This window comes from Haliotis rubra, unplaced genomic scaffold (genome assembly GCF_003918875.1).
Source record: "Haliotis rubra isolate DU_JTF1 unplaced genomic scaffold, ASM391887v1 Scf170, whole genome shotgun sequence".
Lineage (NCBI taxonomy): Eukaryota > Metazoa > Mollusca > Gastropoda > Lepetellida > Haliotidae > Haliotis > Haliotis rubra.
In genome coordinates this window covers 140222-147625 of record NW_025765670.1, presented here as the reverse complement: position 1 = coordinate 147625, position 7404 = coordinate 140222, and the positions used below count along the sequence as shown (strand labels likewise).

Genomic DNA, 7404 nt, shown 5'->3' with positions numbered 1-7404 from the left:
GTGTCTTGATGTTCCCCGTCGAGAAATGACCATTCGCACAAACAGAATGTAATGAAAGTAATCAAGCATATAAGCGACACCTATACGAACTTATTAATGGTTCGATCCGGGATCCGGGTTCGAATTGATGTTCAGCAACCAATGCTTGTCGTAAGAGGCAACTGACGTGTGTACGTGTGTGTGTGTGTGTGGTGTACCTGACCTGGTTGTCACATGTCATCGTATCCCAATTGCGTAGATCGATGCTCATGCTGTTGATCACTGAAATGTCTGGTCCAGACTCGATTATTTACAGACCGCTGCCACTTAGCCGGAATAGTGCTGAGTGCGGTGTTAAGCAACAATAAGCCAACCAACCAACCAACCAAGACCTCATTTTCACATTTATCAGATCGTAATCTCCATTGTGTTCGTACCATTCAAAACATTGATAATACTATCCATTTCATGACATCACAGATCTGTAGAGGAGTGGGGTGTCTGTGTTAAACTATAGCCTGATATCACCTAGCACTGTATAACCATCAGATACGCGAAGTAGTGTAAATAGTGGATACTAAACGACCTTCGGTGTATTGCCATTTATTAAATGTTTTGTATCAAACAAGTGAAAGCATTTTAATAAAAATGGTATTTCACGGAAGCGAGTTTAGTATTCTGTTAATTACTCTCCAGCATAAATTGATAGAAACTGCCTACAGTGTGATGACTCTCAGCTTTAAAGCAAGGTCTAATACCATTGTGACAGAGGTATCATCATTGTGACGTCATAACTTTAAACCATTATGAGTGAGTGAGTGAGTTAAAATTTACCGTCACATCGGCAATATTACAGCCATATCGTGACGAGGATTTGAATAATAAACCCTGTCAATGACGGACAGTAAAATAACTAGAGGATCACAGCTATAGATATAAAACTAGTATGAAAAAGTAAAAACTTTTAACAAAAGAAGACAATACAATATAAAAACAGGCTATATATTGCCAACAACTGAAGGTAGATCACCATACTAGGGACCATGGGGACTGGAACCATTATGACGTCAGTGGTATTACTTTAAGGGTAACGCTATTTTTCAAGGCATGATAATGCCCTGAAAAATAGCGTTACTGTTATTATACCTAAAATGGATAGAATGATTGATAAAATATAAACAAACAACGGTATTGGTTTTGAAGCATTTACTGCTCGCTTTTTACAAATAAGGTACATCATAAAACAAAACAGATGACATCACTATTGAGAGTGACTACATTCGACCTTGACCTTTGTCCATACTACCAGCCGCCATTTTTTTCAATGCTCAACAACGTTAGAGTTCCAGTCGATGTTGTCATTGCCGCATGTTGTAATTTATGGTACAATTGTAAAGGTTGGCACCGACAAGAAAGTGCATAATGGCACAGGTACACGTGACGAATGTGAGTCAGATATATCGTCAATAATGAACCCAAGTTCAAACGAACCGTAGGTGATTGACATCAAGAGCTGAGCTCACCTAACAACGGGCATGATAATGGCCCGTCGTCAAGCAATTTGGGGGCATTGTCAAGATAGAGTGGCCCGCTCATTTCTGATAACATGCAGGCGTGTTAATGATTATTCTATCCATTTTAGCTACATTGCCGTAAAAATATTACACTGCAGTATCTTCCACGGACGAGTAATAACCATCCACACACAATTGCATGCCAAGTCGCTATTACAGGTTAAACAGTCTTGAATGTGTTGCGAAACCTCTCCTCTCACTATTCACCTCTACTAAAAAAGTACATAATCAGACCCGACAATTACACCATCGAGAAAGAGAAGCAAGAGAATTTCAAATAAATCTAAATAACATTGAACAGTGCCTAACAATATGATATTATATTGATAAATGCACGTCATTTAACAGTGCTTACAGCTCACCCGATTCTTTCATGATAACATATTTATACTGTTATGGCAACTGAAAACTTAATGCGCATTAATGGAACCAAAGGTCTTTATTGTACAGGGCCATTAACCTTAGAACGGTCAGCCAAGTGCTTCTTGATGGTTTCACTTTAGCTTTCTATAACTTCCTATTTGCTATCATCCATTTGGTATCTAAGCACTGTGTGTTAATAAGAGCAGTTCAAATTCCTAGCTTTCATGCTGGTTCAATATACTCATGGTAAAGGTTCAGATGCTCTCGGTGGTCTTGATATCAGCGATCAAAGCCAACCTTACATCGGATCGCTGGACAGCAATGGATCGGAAATACGATACGTCATACCCCGAGCTGACTGAAGAAGTAGCTACTGGAGTAGGGCGGCATGTGCGGCGAAAAGCCTCAGCAGCAACGTCACTGCTTTTGGCTACGTGAAGGAGGCCGCCACCAGAGATTGCGTTCTTTCTCCGAGACGAGTGAGTAAGTAAGTAAGTAAGTGAGTGAGTTTAGTTTTACGCCGCTTTTAGCAATATTCCAGCAATATCACGGCGGGGGACACCAGAAATGGGCCTCATACAATGTACCCATGTCGGGAATCGAACCTGAGTCTTAGGCGTGACGAACGAACGCTTTAACCACTAGGCTACCCCACCACCCCCTTCTCCGGGACGAAGGTAATCTGTTGTCTGAGCACTCACGATAGTGAGGACGATTAACGTTGTAGCCGACAATATTATACGGAGAAAACAAGGGCGTGTAAGTCGAGTCTAGACCAGACAGGCCTGTGATTGATGACATGAACAACGGCCGATGTGTTCGGTTGCGATGACACAATCAGAAAGGCCAAGTCATAACTCGTTCCTTATTTCAAGTGGCTCTTTTGACAAACAAACACGCGTCACGGTCTCTGTGACAATATCCCCTGGGTTCTTGTCACAAAGGTATGCTCTTGGTAATTATTGATTTTTCAGACAATAAGCACTTTAACTTCCGGCAATTTCCTAATTTAATGAAAAATATGCATTTTTAACGTTAATTTGGTTAATGCCCTGACCAGATCAGACAGCTCCATACAATATTTAAACGATGTTACTCTGTAGAGAATGCTTTATTGTTGCTATATGGTCGGTGTTGAAAATCACTCTCAAAGGCAAGGACACAAATATTGTTGTCTATCAGTCTCAAATGGAAAATGGCGTCGATACATGTCTCTGAAACTGACAGTCAATACTCAGAAGTCTTTTATCTTGTCCTGCACACAAAAGGTAGATGCTACGATTTTCAAATAATATTTTTATTTGGTTCTACAGTACATATCCTTACCTGTGTCATTTATCATAATTCGAATTTATCAAACACCAGAAACATTTAAAACCTTACTCTACGTCTATCGATCCAATGGTATCCATCAAATACTGAATTTAAATGCAGCCAAAAGTACGAAGTAACAGAAAAAAGGTCGTATTAATCGGGATGACTTTCTAAGTTCCAATTTCAAAGATCGGCAAGTATTTTGTGAGTTTTCCCATTGATCTGGTACAGTTGGCCTGCGTATTTACCGAGGGGTATCCTCTGCAGATATCAACCCGCATCCATGCATATCGTGGTGCCCCTTTTGCATGCAAATTCTAGAGACTCAAATGACGTGGTCTGACGCTAGATCAGCTTGTAGACCGACCATCTGATGGAATACTATGATCTAGTCGAGTACAGATGCATTGTGATGTGTACACAACATCTGAGTGAGTGAGTGAGTTATGTTAATTGTATCGTATCATATCTCATATCATATCATACTGAGTATGCCTTACGCACACTATTTCAGTCACATCACAAAACATCAGCTTCATTATTAGGTCGGTCTGTACCAAAGACTTTTGTACCATGTTGGTAGAACCACCGAACACAGAGTGGAAAATAATATTAGCAAATCTGCCTGTGCATGGAAATTCTACCACGAACACCAAACATCTATTCTAGCTTCACCCCTTCATTTGTAGTATAGATAACCCATTTCAGATCATGTTTTCCGTATTGCTTATTACGTTAAAAAGGTGACATTATCACTTTGAAGTTCAAACCTTTCGATGCGCTATGTCCCTAACTTGCAAAAACTGAAATATGTTAAAATTTCCTTGTACACGAGAACACAAAGACGCCACACTCATCTTTGTCTCATTAAATTTCAAACGCATAGTGTTATTCAATGAAATACAGATGATGATTCCAATATCACGATTATTTTAGGTCGTCCGACACTACTATTAACCTTTCGTTTATAGGGAAGCCAACTTCGAATCTGTACTGGGCCGGTGGCCGTTACACTACCAACTGGAAGTGGTTAACTGGTACAGATATCCTTGAAAGTCTGTGTCCCCGGGAGAACCAAATCCATCAAATGGAAACTGCGTACTGTTCGACCCAGGGAACAATTACGCCCTCTTCTCAACCGACTGTTAAGAAAACCATTATGCGCTTTGTTACGAGTGAGTAAGGTTTTACCTCGCTTTTAGCAATACTCCAACAATATCACGGCGGGGGACACCGGAAATGGGCTTCACACATTGTACCCATGTGGGGAATCGAACCCGGGTCTTCGACGTAACGAGCGCACGCTTTAACCACTAGGCTACCCCATCGCACCACATGCCATCGAGACAAAATATACAGTTGTTCTATCTAAATACACAATGAATCATAGAGAATGGTTCGTGAGGGCGTGCTAGAGCGTCACAATTGTTCAACCCTAATATTACTAATGCTTTAAGTCGTTTTAGTGTGAAACATGGAGGATTCCATTTGCAGACTTCTTGTATTGATTTTATAGAGACTTACAAGGACATTCTAGGCAGGACGAGACAGCTTTGAACTGTTCCTGGTAGTCAGTTTGTTTGAAGATTGGTGTAGAGGGGCGTTTTCTTGCTTCATATATGCAGGGTGTTCTTTTCTAGTTACAAAATATTTTCTTGTGAAAGTTGATATTTTCAATCATATTTAAATTTTATAAATAAGTTTTAAAATCTCCACATATCTGATTTCAGATTGACTTTAATACAGCCTCAAATAGTTTGAACTATCACGTAATTGATAAATCATAGTAACCTTCATGGCTTTCGTAACATTTTCACACAGAGTTTCTAGTACAAGTGAAAGTAGATATATTTTTGAAAACAGCACTAAGGTGTGTTTTCATTCCCGTTTTGTTAGCAGAAATATAATAACACTAATTTACACTACGACCGTTTTGTTCTCGGGTGTAGTATAACCAACCGAAATATTGGTTATACTATGGGGACTACATTCTTCTGTTCGTCTGCTTCTTAAAGAGACACGGAAATGCAAAAGATCAAATCAACTTATATTTCGGGAATTACCTTTTTGCAACCTTCACATTGACCGTAAATTCCAGAGACCCAACGTCACATGTGGTCGTCGTGGACGTCGCCCTTGATTCATGACCCCGTTTTCTTCCGCGGTTCAGTATGTTACTCGCCATCTCCTTCTGTTGCTCGTTTATACGTTTGAACTCCCTGCTTGCATTGCTTCTGTGCCCAGTGGTTCGTTCGATCAACTGCTCATCCATCCCGTTGTTGGATAGTCGTGTTGCACATGTTGCCCTCAATGAATGATTTTTGTAGAAACCTTAGAAATACAATACATAAGTACATTAATCTTTTTATTCAGCAAGATTTAAATTGATAATTTCATTATTTTTTAACATCAAAAATGAAAATCGGACTTTAACCTTTTATTTTTGCATATGTAGGCAAAATCCATCACCTTCGAAGCCTGCTTCTTGACACAGCCTTCTGACAACTTTAGCCAAGGTGTGCTAGCCCACAGGCGCACAGGAGTACCAAACATCTGGTCGTTGCGTCTTCAAAGCCCGTAGGTAGAATGATGGAAAATGACTTGGATGCAGACTTGCATATAATTTGAAAAGGGAAACGATACATCTGTCTGGATTATTTCTGTTAGGATAGGCACATACAATTTTAGGAGCAACTCTAAACGTGTTCAAACCTCTTTGCATTTGCTTGTTTTTTCCATGTACTGCAAATACTCGCCTGTTGAATTGCTATTAATTTTTAGCTGATCCATGGAGAGATTTCCATACTCGTCACCACTCCTTAGGGCAAAATTAAGTCCAAGTAAGTACAACCAGAGACCATATAATAATCTATTATATGGTCTCTGGTACAACATAGTATCCAGCAAAGTTTGAGCGGCGTTTGCTCCAAGCAAACCATTTGCCATAGCTCATCTTTTTGTTCCTTTGCATTAAACCTAAACCTGAACTAGCCCCCGACTTCATTGCATTGTCCAGTGTGTTTCGAACTTCTTTGAACATATGATTGTCCAGAAAGTTGACATTTCGTCCAATGATGTTTAGGTGCATCTGTATCAGCAAAATCAACTGGCGGAGAGTTTTAGGTGGGTACTCATTTCCATCAGCTCTTCTAGCTCCCCAAATAAATCTACAAAGACAAAAGTGAAGTTCATCGTCATGCAAGTCCTCAAGTTCAATATCAATTACGCTCAATCTCTGTTCCTTGAAAGCTCCACTAATTATCTTCTTGTTTCGGGCCTCTCTCCACTCATCCAAAAGTATGCATGCCCAGTTCATACTCATTATCTGTATTTTGTGGAATATTCTTCGGTCCTAGGGCGATCATCTCTTCATCCGTTTTAGGATCAGCAAACCGGTCTAGAGAGAAAAGAAAATATAGTTAGGATATGAAATACAGATTAGCAGGAATATTGAAAGAATTACTTCCAATCTCATTTTGTCTCTTTTCGTTACAAATCAAATAAATACTGTCGAAAATGCTAGAAACATTTTTTGCTACACTTCAAAATGGTTACTAGATTTATAATAGCATAGACCAAAATTTTTTTGAAGTTGCTGATAGAGAGTTTTAATATATATTGAAAAGTTGTGGATAGCATTCCTTGAGAATAAAATATTCCAAACCGCAGGATAGATAGGTAAGTGGTACAAGAAAGAAGGCATTGTTTTTGAACATGTCCTGCAGGGTGGTGACTTACACATTATACATGCTTCACCATAAAGATCACCACCACCCCGCTTGCTATAAATAATGAACGGTCCCTAAAGCTATTGTAGGACGGATAAGTGTTCACAGGAGGGTATTTTCTTGTTCATTATTATTAGCATATTTGACTTCATATGTTATTTACCTGGACATCTTTCTGGCTTGCGTGCAATCTTCATCTTCACAGTTGGTAGAAGCGATATCATCGTCGCCATCTGATGAAAGGTCATAGTTGTCGACTTTCAATTCGTCATCGGCGCTAACTTGTGACGAAGATATCAGTTCATCATCATCAAGAATATCTAACAGAGAAAGATACGTCTTCTTCTCCTCATTGTTACCTAATGCAAATGTTTTCCATGAATACTTGCTCAAAATGACAACGTGGTCGACTGGACATGAGCCACAAGACTAATGTTGACACTGAC

General features: G+C 39.5%; 1 protein-coding gene across 1 annotated transcript in view; it reads left to right on the top strand.

Moving 5' to 3' along the window:
- Positions 1-7404, top strand: part of LOC124272502 (steroid 17-alpha-hydroxylase/17,20 lyase-like) — a 316834-nt gene that overhangs the window by 193859 nt on the left and 115571 nt on the right. The gene's annotated exons all lie outside the window — the stretch shown is intronic.